General features: G+C 40.1%; 1 pseudogene; it reads left to right on the top strand.

Moving 5' to 3' along the window:
* The first annotated feature begins 313 nt into the window (after window positions 1-313).
* On the top strand, window positions 314-3,263 carry LOC102814756 (annotated as a pseudogene).
* The last annotated feature ends 13,750 nt before the right edge of the window (window positions 3,264-17,013 follow it).

The following is a 17,013-nucleotide window of genomic DNA, read 5'->3' as shown; positions in this document are numbered from 1 at the left end:
TGTTAATTGAGGAGCAACAACTAAGAAAAGAATTGTAAGAATGTAATCAATGTCACTGCATTGTACATGTAGAAACTATTGAACTGGTATATATTTTGCTGAGTGCATTATCAGCAACAAGATAAACAGCGTTTAAAGGAAAGGGAAAAAAAAGACAAGACAAATAAACTCTGCGTTGAACTGTAGAACTGAAGCTTTCATTCTTTCCTCCAAGATTTAAATTCCTATCCTGTGTAACAAAGATTTTATTTTTCAACTGTGTTTGTGCATGTAACTAGCCTGGGTGAGGATGCAAGAGCAACAGAGAGCGAGAATGACTCACAAACATCCCAAATATAGTAAGTCTCTGAGTTTCTAACGTCTGACTTACCAACAACTCCTACTTACCCTTTAATGTTATGTAAATTTGTCCCAAGTTTGAAATGATTGGACCAACACCTACTCACAACACATTCTTCTTCATGTGCAGCTTTTAAATCATTGAAAAGGTTTCAAGTTTTCTCTTACACTAAAAGATGCACCTTGTTCTGACTTACCTATAAATCCCACTTAGAGACACATTTCAGACTGGATCTCATTCATAACCTAGGGACTGCATAGTAACGGAAATATTCATAGATGGGAAGATAGAGGAAGTAGTTCCGCTGCACCCAGGGGAAAAGGATTCCAAGGTCATGTAGGGACCTGAATCTCTGTCCTGCTTCCACCTTGTCGTTCTAGAATGGCCACATTATCACGATGTTTGCATTTTCTTAAACAACATCAGATAAAGATGATCTCTTTTCCACCACTGAAAAACAAAATCAAATGGTGATAACAATTAGGCAAAAACATGACCCTCAATCTTTTCCTCACACCATATACTAAAAATAATTTAGTATAGATTGTAGACCTAAGTGTAAGATCTAAATCTGTAAATTTCCAAAGAAATTATAGAAGGAAACTATGTGACTTTAGGTTAGGCAAAGTGTTCTTGATAGAACACAAAAAGCATCAATCTTAAAAAGTAATAATAATAAATTATATATTGTCAAAATTTAAAATGGCTGCACCTGAAAACATATAGTTAAATAAATGAAAAAGCATACCTCAAACTGGGAGAAAACTCTTACAATAACATACTTCTGACAAAGGGCTTGTATTCAGAATATATGCAGGACTCATTACTTGATAATAAGAAAATTCATCCAATTTTTTAATTGGTCAAAAGATTTGAACAGACATATATGAAAACATGCTCAGTTTCTTTAGTTGTTGTTAAGGAACATCAATTTGATTCCAACTCATAGCGATCCTGTACAGGGCTTCCAAGGAATGCCTGGTGAGTTTGAACTGCCGACCTAGCAGTTAGCAGTCCACTGTTTATCTTACAGCATCACACCAGGGCTTCATTCCTTAGTCATTGTTGTTGTTGTTAAGTGTCCTGGAGTTGGTTCTGATGCATAGTGACCCTGTATAGGGTTTCCAAGGAGTGGCTGGTGAGTTTGAACCACTGACCTTGCAGTTGACAGTCCAGTGCTTACCTTACATTGCCAGACCAGGACTTCTCTGTAATCATTTTACTAAGAGTTGGCCAGTCAGTTCCAACTCATACTGACCCTGTATAGGGTTTCCGAGGAGCAGCTGGTGAGTTTGAACTGCCACCTTATGATTCAAACCAACCTTGCGGTCCAGTGCTTATCCTACAGCACCACACCAGGCCTCCCTTTAGTTGTTTGTTGTTAAGTGCTGTGGAGTCGACTCCCACCCACAGAAAACCTGTACAGAGTTTCCAAGGAGCAACTGGTGAGCTTGAACCGCCGACCTTATGGTTCAAACTGAGTTTGTAGTCCAGCACATTAGCCAATAGCACCACATTAAGCATCCACAAATAAACTGAGAAAAAAGCGTGACAATGAGGAAGTGTAGAAATATTTCAAATTTAAGGTGTGTGTCTTAAAAAGAACTTGTGTGGCTACTGGAAGATGAAAGAATCCTGGTGGAGCGCTGGGTTAAACTTTGGCTCACTAATCAAAAAGGTCAGTGGTTCAAACCAAGAAAGACGACGTCTGACTGGCAGCCTCGGAAACTTGTTAGAGCAGTTCTACTCTGTCCTCTAGGACTGCCGTGAGTTGGAACCAATACAATGGCAATGGAGTTGGTTTGGTTTTATTGGAACATTAGTACTGATAGAAATAAAACAGACAAAAGTCTACTAAGTTTTGAAGGACATCAGAAAGCAACAGTCTGGGCAGGGATTTACTCTCTTCACAGAAGGTACATGAAACAGTGGAGTTCTGGTGTGGTGCTGTAGGATAAGCACTGGACTGCTAACTGCAAGATTGGTGGTTCAAACCCACCAGCTGTTCCTCAGAAACTCTATACAGTGTAGCTATGAGTTGGAACTGACTCAACAGCACATAACAACAATATAGAACAACTTTTGGAGTATGCCTTTTGTGACAGTTTTATAGTAAGACCGCAAATTCTTTTTTCAAGAAGTTGTATCTGTGCCTTCTCTTTGAGCGTGGATTTATGGCTGCCTTAACCAACCCAAAGATCAGTGGCCACTGAGCAGGTTCCCATTCATGTTGGCTTCCTACATTGCAAGGAAGGACTGTACTCCATAAAGTCTCCATGACTATGAAATTTTTGAGTGAGATCATCAGGCATTTCTTCCCAGGGCTCTCTGGGTAGGTTTGAACTGCCAGTTAGCAGCCAAGTGCTATGGCTGCCAAAGTCTCTCCATTGCCTTTCTCTTCTCCTGATTCTTTGACAAGAGACAGATGTGTATTTTGATTGCTGGGTTGGATACTATAGGCCAGACAACCATTTTGTATAAGCTGAAGTTAAGAGAGATGATTGCCACCATTACTACTACTGGTTTTAATGTGGGAAAATAATACAAGAATATTTGTTTCACAGTATGGGATGTTGGTGGTCAGGACAAAATTAGGGCTCACTGGAGGCCTTGTTTCCAAAATATCCAGGGTCTTATTTTTGTGGTAGTTTGTAATGATTGTGAAACAATTCAAGAAGGAACAGAAGAACTACAGAAAAATGCTTCAGGAAAGATGCAGTGCTGTTGCATTTTTCAAGCAATCAGGATTTGCCAAATGCCATGGCCATCAGGGCAATGACAGACAAATGTGATCATCAGTCTCTTGGTAACAGAAAATGGTATGTTCAAGACACTTGTGCTGCACAAGATATTGGTCTTGTATGAGGGACTTGATTGGTTATCAAATGAGTTTTTAAAACATGAAATGAAGCTAAATATCTAACCAAGAACAAGTTTGATAGAATTGGTCTATGTTTGTTACAACACAATTAGTTTGCATCTTGGTTATTAAACAATAAATGGGACTGATTTGGGGCAGAATATTACAGCAATTGAAGTTATTTTGTGGCCAATTATTGTTTACCAAGTGGAATGTTACTATTTAGATTGCTTAATTTTAAGGAAAGTCTCCTTAACTTGGGAAGAAAAGTGTCCTCTTCTAATTCCCCGTGTGGTGCTGCAGGATAATACACTGAACAGCAATCAATTTGTACTGCAAGGTTGGCAGTTCAAGCCCACCAGCCACACTTGGGAAACCCTATATAGGGTCGTTATGAGTCAGAATCAACTCGACAGCACGTAATAACAACAAACTTTTAATAGAGAAGTGCAGAGCCTGTACAGGAGAAGCGCTGAATGGTAAAACATAGGTTGATGGTTCAAGCCCACCAGTGAGAGAAAGATGGGGTTTTCTGTTCCTGCAAAAGATTTAACTCAGAAACTCTATACGGGGTCACTATGAGTTGAAACAGACTCTGCAGCACTTAACATAATAAAAAAAGTGAAAAGCCTTAATGGGAATTGACTTAATGGCGGTAGGTTGTTGTGATGTTTTGTTTTTCATCCTAAATGCCTGTACACATTTAAATAAATCTGCTTTTAATGTATTTAAAAAAAAAAAAAAAGTGTTATTTCACAAAACAAATAATTTCTGTGAAAAAATGTCATCGAAATTAAGTTTTAGCATTATATTATGCATGTCTCACTTTATTCCAGGAGATACTTAATTTTTTTCTAAATTTTATTGGTTTTATTGTTGTTGAGCATATACACAGCGAAACATATACTAATTCAACAGTGTCTGTTTTCAATATCTTTTGAGTCCTGGTGGGGCGCTGCAGAATAATGCACCAGACCTCAAGGTTGGTTTGAACCATGAGGTCAGCAGATCAGACTCACCAGCCACTCCTTAGAAACCCTAGACAGGGTCGCTATGAGTCGGAACCAACTCAATGGCACTTAACAACTTATAAAAAACAATGTTTTAAAGTTATCCCCCCGCTACTTTATTAATACCTTCATCATTCCTGGGACAGTCTGCTGATTAAAAGTATAGCATTTTATTAATATTCATTTCTCTCCCTTGCCAAAAAAGATTTCCTACTATGACTTGCGCCAGCCAGGAAAATGCTTCAAAACACACATACACATCCCTGTTCCCTACACCCCCTTTAATGACTCCTGGCTTCCATCAGCTAAACTGACCTTGGTGTGACTTGGAATTGATAGCTCATTTTTGGTTTTGTGCTGGTTGAAAAAGTTCCTATTGAGACAGTTTGTAATACTCAGAAGATTGCCTTCCATTCTTTGTATTTAATGATGTATGTAGCTAGTTTTGGTATCAGTATGACTCTTTTTCCAGTATGATAGCTCTGTTGGTGTTTTATTGATTATTAGTGAACATACACCTTCATTAAGAGTTTTTGGAAAACTCATCAAACTCAATAACTATGTTTATTCATAACCCATTTGTAATTATTCCTAATAAAATGATATTAAACAAAATTTTCAACATGTGAAGGTATTGTTTCTCAACAGCTCCTCCATCTAGGTCTACACACTTCTGACGTTGGCGTTTCCATCTCTCGAACCCTTTCCCAAAGAATTCTAAGTTCTTCCATTTACAATATGTCAAAACATCAGTTATGGCATCCTTAAGGGCTCAAATCATATTCTTCTTTATTGTGTTTTGAGGCTTGGGAGCAAAAAGAAGTCTGAAGGAGCAAGATCAAGGTTGTAGGATGGATGGTGTAAGGTTTCCCAACAAATTTCTCAGAGGACAATCCTTGATGTACATACATTACTAGTGTTGTTATCCCTACTCCATGATGTTGTTGTTGTTGTTAGGTGCCATTGAGTTGGTACCAACTCAAAGTGACCTTATGCACAACAGAATGAAACACTGCCCAATCCTGGGCCAAACTCACTACTGTTGCCACGCTTGAGTCCACTGATGCTGCCACTTTGTCAATCCATCTCGCTGGGGGTCTTCCTCTTTTTCTCTGACCCTCCACCTTATCAAACATGATACCCTTCTCTAGCAACTGGTCCCTCCTGACAATATGTCCAAAATATGAGAGATGAAGTTTGGCCATCTTGGCCTCCAAGGAGCACTCAGGCTGTACTTCTTCCAAAACGGATCTATTGTTTCTTTTGGCAGCCTATGGTATTTCAATATTCTCCTCCAACACCATAACTCAAAAGCATTAATTCTTCTACGGTCTTCCTTATTCACTGTCCAGCTTTCGCATGCATATTAGTTTATTGAGACTATCGTGGCTTGGATCAGGCACACCTTAGCCCTCAAGCTGACATGTTTGCTCTTCAACACTTTAAAAAAGTTCTTGTGCAGCAGATTTACCTAATGCAATACGTCGTTTGATTTCTTGACTGCTGTTTCCGTGAGTGTTGATAGTTGATCCAAGAAGAATGAAGTCCTTGACAACTTCGATCTTTACTCCGTTGATAAGAATGTTGTTTATTGGTCCAGTGGTGAGGATTTTTGTTTTCTTTACATTGAGATGTAACCCATACCGAAGGCTGTGCTCTTTGGTCTTCATCAGTAAATATTTTAAGTCCTCTTCACTTCCAGCAAGCAAGGTTGTACCATCTGTATATCACAGGTCGTTAATGAGTCTTCCTCCCATCCTGATGCCACATTTTTCTTCATATAAGCCAGCTCCTCGGATTATTTGCTCAGCATACAAGTTGAATAAGTATGATGAAAGAATACAACCCTGTCACACACCTTTTTTAATTTTAAACCATTCAGTGCTCCCATGTTCTGTTCGAACAACTGCCTCTTGGTCCAGGTATAGATTCCTCATGAGCACAATTAAGTGTTCAGGAATACTCATACCTCACAATGTTGTCCACAGCTTGTCATGATCCACACAATCGAAAGCCTATGCATAGTCTATAAAGCACAGGTAAACATCTTTCTGATATTCTCTGCTTTCAGTCAAGATCCATAGGACATCAACAATGACTCTGTGATACTGCGAGTTAAATGTACTGGACTGGAAAGTTGATCTGAACCACAAGGTTGGCAATTCAAGCTCACCAGCCACTCTTTGGAAACTGTATACAGGGTTACTATGAGTTGGAATTGACTCTACAGCACTAAACAGCAACAGCAACACAGCTCAGCCAAAAATTGAACATGTTTGGTAAGGTGGAGGGTCCCAGTGAGATGGATTGGCCAAGTGGCAACAATAGTGAGGTTGGCCCAGGATCTGGCAGTATTTCATTCTGCTATGATAAGGTCACTATGAGTCGGTACCAACTCGATGGCACCTAACAACAACAACAAAGGGTGAGTTCCATTCCAGATCTAAAAGGTGACCAAGGGCCATAATCTCTGATTTCTCCAGTCTCCTTCTGACCAATAACCCCGGTCTGGCTTACAATTTTGAGTTTTGTTCCACATTTTCTTACACTCTACTGGTACCTTTTAATCAGATTCCTTTTCAAAGTAGTTGGTACTGGTAACCGGGCACCATCTATGTTTTTTGGTGTCAGTATCATGGAGACTGATGTTCACATGTTCCATGAATCCCCTGAACTAATTGACTCCAAGCATCTTCTGTGTTCATAACTCTTCTTCCTTTCCCACATGGTGAGACAACTTAAATGGCTGCTCACGAGTCTTTAAGATTCCAGTTGCTACTCACCAAAGTAGGGTGTAGAATATTGTCTTTGTGGACTATATTATGCCAATTGACCATTGTGTCCCCTGAGACTATGGTCCTGAGCCCCCAGACCCAGCAATTCATTGCTTCAAGGTATTTGGTAATGTCCAAGAAGTTTTCATCATTTTGTCCCCTGTGTGTTCCAAACCAAGGAGCCCTGGTAGCATCATGGTTACACATTGGGTTTCTGACTACAAGATCATCAGTTGAATCAGCCATTCTGAGGAAGAAAGATGAGTCTTTCTGCTCCCATGAACATTTACAGCCTCTGAAATTCTATTTGTTGTTGTTAGGTGCTGTTGATTTAGTTCACACCCATAGCAACACTATGTACAACACAAGGAAGCACGACCTGGTCCTGAACGATCCTCACAATTGTGTTACTCTTGAGATCATTGTTTCTGCCACTGTGCCAATCCATCTCTTTGAGGGTCTCCATCTCTTTCTCTGCCCTATCACTTTATCAGGCATGATGTCTTTCTCAGGGGAATGATTCCTCTTGATAATATGTCCTAAGGATTAGAGATAAAGTCTGATCATATTGGCTTTAAGGAATATTCTGGTAGTTTGTTTTCCAATATAGATTTGTTTGTTCTTCTGGCAGTCCATAGTACCTTTAATATTCATCTCCAACACCATAATTCAACAACATCAATTCTTCTGTAGTCTTCCTTAGTCATTGTCCAACTTTTGCATGCACATGAGGCTATTGAAAATACCACAGCTTGGGTCAGGCATACCTTAGTCCTCAAACTGACGTCTTTGCTCTTGAACACTTTAAAGAGGTTTTGTGCAGCAGATTTGTCTAATGAAATGCATCACTTGATTTCCTGATAACTGATCTGAGCAAAATGAAGTCTTGTGCAGATGGTGGAGTATTACAGTGTATGCTTGTAGCTTGGCTATATGTGCACAGTTGCTGTCTTTTCTTGGGTAAGATAGGGGGAGAAAGCTCCAACCCCTGGAAGAAGAGTGAGGCCAAAAGGATCAAAGACAGATACAATATAAAAGCAGAGACAGAAACTACCAATCAGAAACAAAAATAAAATTGTGATTGACACTGTCCACTGGCCTTTGCTGTGCACAGGGTCCCGCCTAGATAAACTTTGGGGCTGGTTCCCAGGGTCAAAACGTCATAAGAAGCAGCCTGTGGGTTTCCTCTGTGTGCCATTGGAAAACTGTGAGTGCAATGCTGGACCCTTTTGGGGGGGTGCTCCCACCTACCTGAAGGCGTCTGGGCTGTGTAGTGAGGGAGCAATCGGGGTGAAGAGGAAAGATCCATGAAAAATTAAAAGTGAAAGATGAAAAATCGGTGACAACTTTCCCTCCAGATGTGCAGCTCTGTGGCTTCTAGCGCTGGGTTGCTGCTTCTGCTTGGCACTTCTGGCTTTTGGCCGCCATGGCTGGATCGATTCAGAAATCATCATATTTTGCTTCCACAGGCAGATTTCTTCTCAATGGGTATGGGAAACTGGAACCTGGAAGCTTAAACAAGATTCAAAGCTCCACAGTTTTTCTGTGGACTGCACTTTCTCTGGTTTTTTTGGCAGAGGAGTTTTCACTGCCTGTCTCTGCTTTCGCGGCCCCCAGACTGGAAGCCCATCAATTTGTTCTTCAGATGATCTCTAAATTCAGGTGGGATATGTCCAAAGTCACATTTTGGCTCTTGTGGACTTATTTAAATTTTCTTCAGCTTCAGTCTGAACTCGCATATGAGCAATTGATGGTCTGTTCCACAGTCTGCCCCTGGCCTGTTTTGGCTGATGATACGGAGCTTTTCCACTGTTTCTTTCCACAGATTTAGTCAACTTGATTTCTGTGCAATTCATCTGGTGACGTCTATGTGTATAACTGTTTTTTATGTTGTTTAAAAAGGTATTTGCAACGAAGAATTCACTGCTCTTGCAAAATGCAATCAGCTAGACCATATTTTCCAGCTACTGATTCCTCTTTATTTCTAACCTTTGCATTCCAATTGCCAGTAATTATCAATACATCTTGATTGCATGTTTGATCAGTTTCAGACTGAAGAAGTTGTTCTTCAATTTCAGACTGAAGACCAGTTCTTCAATTATATCATCACTGGCTTTAGTGGTTGGTACAAAAATTTGAGTAATAGTGGATGAACTGGTCTTCCTTGTAGGCATATGAGTACTATCCGATCACAGACAGCATTATATACTTCAAGACAGATCTTAAAATATGCTTTTTTGTTGTTTTTTTAAATGATGAATGTGATACCATTCCTCTTCAATTTGTCATTCCTGGCAAAGTAAACCATGTGATTGTCAGATTCAAAATGGCCAATGCCAGTCCATTTTAGTTCACTAATGCATAGGATATTGATGTTTATGAATTCCATTTCTTTTTTGTTAACTTCAAATTTTCCCAGAGTCATACTTCATACATTACATATTCCAAATATTAATGGATAGTTGCACCCATTTTTCTCATTTCAAATTGTGCCCCATCTGCAAATGGTCCTGAAAGCTTTACTCCATTTATATCATCATAGTCAACTCCACTTTGAGGAGGCAACTCTTCCCCAGTCATATTTTGAGCTCCTTCCAACCCAAAGGGCTGAACTTCCAGCACTGTATCTGACAATAAACTGATACTATTCATCATGTTTCAATATTCTGGTGCTATCTGACAGTGTTTCACTGCTATTTATAAGGTCGTCAGTGGCTTAACTTTTGGAAATAGTCCACCTCTCTTTCTTCCAAGCTTGTCTTAGTCTGGAAGCTCAGCTGTTATCTGTCCACCATGGGTGCCCCTTTCCAGCATTCATAATACAGATTGCATAGCTTCTAGCATCACAGCAACATGCAAGCCACCACAGTATGACAAACTGTTAGACAAATGATGTGAAACCTAATAGAGTGTCTGTTGCTACCACCATGTTCCACTCCATTCATAGGTGTGTTTGCAGTAAATATTCTCTGATCAAACCTTCCATATTTGTGGGTATGTCCCCATTCTTCTTCCCACACCAGTTCATCCTGTGTATCTATGAGGGACATTCTTAAAGCTTTCCTTTTTCTAGTTATAATAGAATTTCTTGAATGTCAGCTCTATTTCTCCTCAGAAATGACCTAGGATGCTTTATTTCAACTTAAAATTAAATATTCCATTTTAAGGTAGCTCAAGTTGGTTTCTACAACTTTCCAGCAACAAGTCTGTCATCCAAGTGCCAGATTACATCCACCAATAGTGGCATCAGTTGGGAGTGGCAGACTAGACAGAGGAATGTGAGCGGACTGGACTGTGTGTGTTCCCAGCCTTCGTGCCTACCACACTCAGAGACATTTGGTGACATCAAATGGTCTCACATGAACAAGTAGGCAAGATGAGTCAAGGAAAGTTGAGTTATGCTTGGTATGGCATTGTAGGATAAGCATTGGACAACAAGGCTAGCTTGAACTGTAAGGTCAGTGGTTCAAACCCATCTCTGCTGCTCCTTGGAAATCCTATACAGAGTCACTATGAGTTGGAACCAACTCCAAGGCACTTAACAAGAACTCTGTAAACGTGTCCTCATCTGACCTCATTTACACTCACAGCTTGAAAGGCCTGAAAAAATTGGAGCAACAGAGAGATCGATCCAGAAGCATTAGAGAGTAACTTGTGATCATTGTACCACGCAGGCCAAAATCCAGAATGAACTAAGGTCCAGGAAAAGTGCTACAGAAAACAAAGTCACTTCAGAGGGGAACAAAGACAAATGGTCTTGGCTGGCAGGTGACATGGTTGGTAAGGATGAAAACAAAACAAGGCAAAACAAAAAGAGGTTTTCAGGAAGAAGCTGCATGGGCCAAAAAGGGAAGCTCAGGAGGGCCTCTGCTCCAGCTGCTAATGGGAGGGGAAGGGAGATGGCTCATGCTTGTTCTCAGTCTGTCAATCATGACCTCAAACTGCATCTAAAACTCATGTTTGGCTCCTTGGAGACCCTACAGGGTCTTTATGAGTTAGAACCAACTCAATGGCATTTAACAGCAACAACATAATAGGATGAGGAGATGGAAAAATGCTGGAAATACTGGATTAGGGAGGAACTAGGAAGTAGCGAAATCAAACAACATATTGCATTAGTCAAATCTGCTGCACAAGACCTTTTTAAAGTGTTGAAGAGCAAAGATGTCAGTTTGAGGACTCAGGTGTGCCTGACCCAAGCCATGGTATTTTCAATAACCTCATATGCATGTGAAAGCTGGACAGTGTATAAGGAAGATTGTTAAAGAATTGATGCTTTTGAGTTATGCTGTTGGAGGAGAGTATTGAAGGTGCCATGGGCTGCCAAAAGAACTAGTAGATCCATTTTGGAAGAAGTGTATCCAGAGTGCCCCTTAGAAGCCAGGATGGCCAGACTTCATCTCTTATACTGCAGTCATATTGTCAGGAGGGACCAGTCATTGGAGAAGGATACCATATTTGGTAAGATGGAGGGTCAGAGAAAATGAGGAAGACCCCCAGCTAGATGGATTGGTAAAGTGGGAGCATCAATGGACTCAAGCGTGGCAATTGTAAGGGTGGCTTAGGACCAGGCAGTGTTTCATTCTGTTGTGCATAGGGTTAGTATGAGTTGGTACCGACTCAATGGCACCTAACAACAACAACAATGAGGTAGTACAAATGGTTAACACTCAGCTGCTAACCAAAAGGTTGGGGGTTTGGGTTGATAGTTCCCAGAGACACCTTGGAAGGAGGGCTTGGTGATGTACTTTGGAAAAATCAGCCAATGAAAACTCAGACCTAGCCAATGACCCTGGAGTTTCTTGCCCATGCATGAATGTCACACATATCTTGATTGAGAGACAGCTGCATCTTGATAGACACAGACACTCTATCAGAAAGTTACTTATATCTTGTGAGCAACAACATATATGGTAGACAGAATTATTGCTCCTAACTTCTGCAGACTAAGGGAGGTTTATACTTCCCTCTACCAATGTTGTCAGGCCAGTCCATGACATTTTCTTTGGTCAGTGAAATATAAGAAGTGACTTGCATCATTTCCAGACAGTGGCTTTGAGACCCAGTGTGTGGTTTGTCATTTCTCCTTTTTTTCTCTGCCACGAGACTGGCAATGTTCCAGACAGAAGCTGTTCTTATCTTAGGGTGAAAAGCATTATGAGCAGAGCTACAACAGACTTGTAATAAATGTGAAATGTAGTAAAAACTACATCTTTACAAGCCATTGCTATTTGGGGGTCATTTGTTACAGCAGCATAATTTAGCCTCACCTGACTCTTACTATCTGCAAAATCAATAGCATAAAGGAAGTAAATCTCTACAGGTGCAAAAAGCCTCATCTTTCTCCCAAGAAGCGACTGGTAGATTTGAACTGCTGACCTTGCAGTTGGCAGTCCAATGCGTAATTCACATTGCTACCAGGGCTCCTTTTGGGATGGCAGTGACTGGGCAGCCTGTCAAAACTTGGAGTCAAGATGAATGTGAGAATTTGTTGGCAAGAGCAGACCATAAGAAATCTCCTGGAATAACAAGTATATTTATATTTTTGATCCCAACATAGAAAACAATGGGCTAGTAAGGTCTGGTAAAACAGTGGTTGTATTAGTGGGAAGATTTGAGATTGTATTTGATTTTGCTTGTTGGGTTTGTTTATTTGTTTTTTGTTAGGATTTGAGCCAAATGAAGATCAAATAAGAGTTAAACTGACTTGATTGAGGAAGATGACTCATTGGTTTGGATTTAGTCTTTTGTATGCAAGACTCAGGCCATTGTACTTTACTGCTGCCACTGGGCCACAGCCCTCTGGTGTGAGCCCTTTCCAAGTACTTCTGTTTCCATCATAAAAGTCTTCTATTTTCTCATTCTCTACAGTGGTCTTGCTTTGCTTTATCAGGCCCCCTTTCTAGGGACAAGAAATCTACCCCTGAATCTTTGCTTGGGGACAAAGGCACTATTATTCTAGAGTACAAATTTCCCTTTTACTGTATACCTGCTTCCATAAATTTTGAGTGCCTTATACCAGATTTCCTTCCTGGTTCACCACCTACTTGTGAAGATAACAATTTCTTGACATCTTTTCTCCCTCAGCCCTTGCTGGCCCTTTGCCTGGAATAACAAAGAGATTTTGGGGACCTTAGGTTCAAGCTCACTCATCTCTCCTTGGAAACCCTATACAGGGTCGCTATGGGTCAGAATCGACTCTATGGCACTTCACAATACAACAAGTCATTATTATTTGTCTGCCAATCTGAGCCACTGCCAACTGTCTTGATATTTAGTAGGTCTTCCCTGTGTTGGTCCCGCCCCTGTGAGTGACGCCTGTGCCCAGCTCTTCTCTTCTACTCATCAAATGTGGGAATGTCACAAATCTGAATAACAACTAGTTTAAATGAAAAGGAGACTCAACCTTCAAAAATTTGCAGAATAAGATGGTGGACTAGGCAGAAATACTATCTAGAGCCTCTACAACAAAGACTCAAGAAACCAAATGAAGTGGATACAAATGACAATCCTGGAACCCAAAGCTTCAAAAGAAAGGGTAAATAACTGCAGATTAGAGGAAAAAACTGAATGAAAATCATGAACAAGGAGGCATGCAGAGCAGTTCATTGACAATAGGCCCAGAACAGTGTGGCCATTTTTTATTACTGCAAAGAATGTTCCAATTGGGGCAGGAACTAGATTGTACCCAGGAGTGCACCAGAACCCACATCAGTGATTGACCATCAAAGAGGCATGATCATTAAAAAAAAGAGAGAGAGAGAGAAAGAGAGAGAGAGGCATGACCAGTGGCCAAAACAGCCTGGTCCTGGTACAATGAAATACACATAGATCAGTGAAACAGAAATGAGAACCCAGAAGTAAATCCATCCACATATAGAGAGCTGAGCTTTGACAAGGGCCAAAACATTAAATGAGGAAAAGATAGTCTCTTCAAAAAACGATGCTGGCAAAACTGTAAATCCATTTATAGAAAATGAAACAACACCTATGTTTCACACCATATGCAAAAACAAACCCAACCTTGATTAAATACCTAAATGTAAAACGTAGAACTATAAAAATAAGCAATGAAACCATAGGGACAAACTTAGGGGTTCTGGTACGTGGCATAAATAGACTATCAAACGTAACTGGAAACACACAAATAACAGAAGACAAATAGACGACTGAGATCTCCTAACTATTAAAAACTTATGTGCATCAAAAGATTTCACGAAACGAGTAAAAAGAGAACCCTTTCATGACTACCCATCCAGTGATCGGTCAAAACCAGCCCACTGCCTGTTCTTCATCTTTCTTCCTTCTTAGTTCTTCTTTACCTCATCCTCACCTTTTTGTTCTTTTCTTTTATTGTTTTTCTTCCTCTGCTCTTATCATTTTGTTTCTTTTTCTTTTTTTGTTTTGGGATCCCATGGAATAGATGCTCCACCCCATCCCTCCTTGATGAGTAGTGCCCACCCATGCCCCTCCCTGGTCTGTGTTGCATGTTCTGACAGAGTGAGCCCTGCATTCCCAACGATGCTGTTTGGTAGCTAGAATTTTCACCATTACTGGGCTGCTATTTTTTCCTTCTTTTTCTTAGTTCTTCTCACTCTCTGCCTTGTTCATTCTCTATTTTCCTTTTCTTTTTCATGCCCCCCTTTTTCCCTTTTTCTTTTTAAATGAATCTTTCTGAGCAGGTACCAGATCCCTCCACCTCCACAGTGAGCAATGCCCACTCCCCCCCCCCCCACTATTGATGGCAGTGGATGTGCCCATAGCATGACCTTCACTTTCCTACTGCAGCTATGTTTGGTGGCTAGGACTTACGTCAATACTGTGCTTGTTTTGGTGTGATAGTTTTGTTTGTTTTATTGTTGTTTCCATTTTTATTTTTATTTTTTTCCCCATTTATTTTAAGATCTTTGCTCATCCCCTTTTTTCTTATTTTTCTTTTTCTCCCTCTCCTCCCCTTCACCATGTCCCCCTTCTATTCTTCCCCACTCCCACTTCCCAATAGTCAGGAGCCAAAGATTCTACTCATTCATACCCCCACACACTGGGCGTGTGCCTCTGCCTGTCCTAGCTTCATTGTATTGATGATAGACTGAGGTCAACATCCATTCAGCCTGCCTCAGCCACTCTGCATGAGCAATAGAGACTCACACCCGCCCTCCCCCACCTCTTACCAAATCCATTCAAAGATAAACTAGACTAGCAACAAAGATAAACATGCCTACCTCACTGCGTGGAAATATGTATATATATATTAAAACATTCCAAAAACAAAACAAAAACAAATAATGAAACAAATGAAAAATTAGAAATCACACAAAAACAACAAGCAGAAAACCAGAAAATGGATACAAAAATTCCAGAAATAGATAATGCATAAGAAGAAGAAAAAAAAAAATTGAATCTATGGAAGACAGAATTAGCAAAATTAAAGACAAATCTCTAAATATTAATCTGTTAGAGAAACCAATAGAAATAATAATGAAAAAAAGATGAAAATCTAAGAATTGTCAAGGATTTGTTGTAAGAAATTTTCCTAATATCATGAAAGATGAGAAGATAAGTATTTAAGAAGCTCAATGAACCCTAAATAGGATAGACCTCAAAAGAAAATCACCAAGGCATAGCATAATCAGACTTTTAAAAACCAAAGACATAGAATCCTGAAAGTTACTTGAGGAAAAGAAAAGTTATCTGCAAAGGAGAACCTATAAGACTGAATTTTGATTCCTCAGCAGAAAACAGGCAAGCAAGAAGGTAATGGAATGACATATATAAAATTCTGAAAGAAAATATGCCAACCAAGAGATATAAACCCATAAAAATTGTTCCTCAAAATGAGATGAAATTATGAGATTTCCAGATAAACAGAAACTGAAGGAATTTGGATAAACCAGACCACTTTATAACAAATACTAAAGGGAGTACTTCAGACAGAAAGCTATCAATGACAGGCAACAAAGAGAGATTAAGACACACGGCAATACCACCCAGAAATCAACGTAGACTAAAAGTCAATAAAATATTAAAAGCCTGTTGTTGTTAAGTACCATAAAGTCTGTTCTGACTAGTAGCGATCCTGTATAGGTCTTCTGAGGAGTGGCTGGTGGGTTTGAACCACTGATATTGCAAGCCAGTGATTATCCTACAGCACCACACAAGAACTCCAAAATAAGCCTACAATACTGAAAATTGGTGGTGCTTTGGTTGCTAAGTGCCTTTGAGTCATAACGACCCATAACGACCCTGTATAGGGTTTCTGAGGAGCTGCTGGTGAACTTGAATTGTCAACCTTGTGATTCAAATGACTTTGCAGTCCAGCACATTAACCCACAGCACCACACCAGGACTCAACATAACACTGAAAACAGGGAACCAGAAATGTCAATATGTAAATAATTGACATTTATATATTTGCTTTAAACAAAACAAAAAGAGGTAATAATTGGGGGTGGGGGGGGTTGTGTGCCACAAAATCAGTTTCAACTCATAGCAACCCAGTATAGGGTTTCCTTGGTTATGAATCTTTACAGGAGCAGAAAGTCTCATACTTCTGCACAGCCGCTGGTAAACTCAAACTACTGAACTTGTGGTTAGCAGCCTAGCTCATAATCCATAATGATACCAGGGCTCCTTAATAAATGGTGTCATTACTTCCAAATGGAGAGGAAGTCAAGGTGCTATCCAAATAGAATGGACTGTCCCCACTGAATAGTTTTCATCTTGTCTAGATGGGTCTGGTTAAAAGAGATGGGATAAGATTCTTATGATTCAATAGTAATTGTTATGACTAATTGCGACGATCACAAATGTGAAGGTAGAAATTTTGTAACAAAAATGGGGGAGTAGTTAATCTTATAGTCCAGAAACAAAGGACCCTATGACCACCAAGGGAGAAGAGCACAAGTGGAATGCAACACCAGAGATGGAGGCAGAGATACAGACATGGAGAAAAGGAGTGGCCGAGGACTCGAGATTCATGGGAAGAGAGGGACTAAGAGCTGGTGGCCAGGAGGCAGACTTGAAGAATGT

Source organism: Chrysochloris asiatica, unplaced genomic scaffold (assembly GCF_000296735.1).
Source record: "Chrysochloris asiatica unplaced genomic scaffold, ChrAsi1.0 scaffold00014, whole genome shotgun sequence".
NCBI classification, from domain to species: Eukaryota; Metazoa; Chordata; class Mammalia; order Afrosoricida; family Chrysochloridae; genus Chrysochloris; species Chrysochloris asiatica.
The sequence above is the reverse complement of the archived record's forward strand: the minus strand, read 5'-3'. Positions and strand labels throughout refer to the sequence as shown.